This window comes from Aotus nancymaae, unplaced genomic scaffold (genome assembly GCF_030222135.1).
Source record: "Aotus nancymaae isolate 86718 unplaced genomic scaffold, 86718_ANA_hifiasm-v0.15.2.pri h1tg000003l, whole genome shotgun sequence".
In the NCBI taxonomy this organism is placed as follows: Eukaryota; Metazoa; Chordata; class Mammalia; order Primates; family Aotidae; genus Aotus; species Aotus nancymaae.
The window spans coordinates 15,563,180-15,564,903 of NW_026988414.1; positions in this window are offsets into that span (position 1 = coordinate 15,563,180).

Sequence of the window (1,724 nt, forward strand, 5' to 3'; positions counted from 1 at the left end):
TGTGTGTTGAACTCAGTTGACTTACTTTTGGGGACTCCCTACAAAGCAGTATCAGCCTTAAATTCAAAACTGCTTTGAGAACTAACCCAGACACTGTTGTATTTGGGAAAGCAACGAGGAAAAAAATGATTGGAAAAAAAATTGCAATGGATGTGTACTTTGATTCAATGAGGCATTCTTTCGCTGTTAGCCTGCTTTTAAAAAATCACCTCCTAGCAGTAGCCATAACCCAGTAAGCACTTTGGTGACTGGATGGAAAGATTTCATTTAGGGGTGCTAGTAAAAATCTCAGTAAAAGGGATTCCCATTCCCTCCCTCTCTCCACACCCTCCTCCCTTCCCATAAGGAGCCTTAATGGACCCTCAGCGCAACTCTGACATGATGGAAACTGCGAAGAGATGGAATTTCCACACTGGACAGAGAACAGAAGAATGTTATTTTTCTCACTGCAACCTTGGAACTGGCATGCTGCCCCTGGTTGAAAAAAGGGGTGTGTGGGGAAAGGAGCTAGAGCACAGGGGAAGGGCAGCAGAGGCTGCGATGATGGCATGCCAGGCCTCCAGATGTTTGCTCCTTGCAGATGTGTCAGTGATGCTTTGGCCCACACATCTGGGAGATATCACCAGTTCACATCTGGAGAGCACTTCACAGGTTATAAAGTCTTCTCCCTGTTGTCTCTAATCAGATTCCTATGGCAGAACAGATACTGTTGTCCCCATTTTATCAATGAGGCTCCTGGACTGTCACATGCTCTTTCCTAGGCAGTGATAACAATAACAATGGCAATGATAATGATTGCCAGCACTAATAAAGCACTCAGTATGTGCCAGGCACTGGTCAAGCACTCTATAACCTGAGCTCATTTAATCTACATGGCATGTATTTAAGATAGACAATTTTATCCTCACTTTAATGAGTCACACAAGGATTTACTAGTAATTTGCTTCAGATCATGCAGAGAGCCGGGGGCAAAGCTGGGGGATTCAAGCCTAGGCAGTTTGCCTTCAAACTCTGTGCCCTTAAGGATTAGTTCCTGCCTGCCTGCCTGTCTGTCGAAGCTGGGAATAGACGCAAGTCTAACTCTTAATTTCATCTTGCTGCTTATAGCATTAAATAAAGATAAAAGTGTGATTCTCATTGAAAACATTCATTCATTCATTCATTCATTCATTCATTCACACATGTGCTAGGTGACTACAACATGCCTGGCACTGGTTTGGTGGAAAACAGAGTTGAGAAAGAAGTCTTCTATTTAGTTCTAAATGTTGGAAGCACAGTGGCCATTCTATCTCTAGCTCCTGAAATTGGGCATGGCACATCTTGGGCACTGAATAAATATGTGTTGAATGAATGGGTTGTACCTGCTCTTGAGAATAAAGACTTATAAGTGTGTATATATATATATGTGTGTGTGTGTGTGTGTGTGTATATATATATATATATATATATATATATATATATACACAAAAGCAGCCATACATATTATATAAATGAATGAGCATAGCGGTGGTCCATCAAAACTTTATTTACAAAAATAGACAGAGGGCCAGATTTAGTCTGTAGTGTATAGTGCCATTGATGCAGTATGATCAGATTAGGTTTCCTTTCTTCATTCACTTCATAAGTATTTGTTGAATACCTACTATGTACCATATATAGTAGCAATTGCTTTATTTTTGTTGCTTACAGTCCTGAGAGGCAGAAAAAAATCAATTACAGTGGAC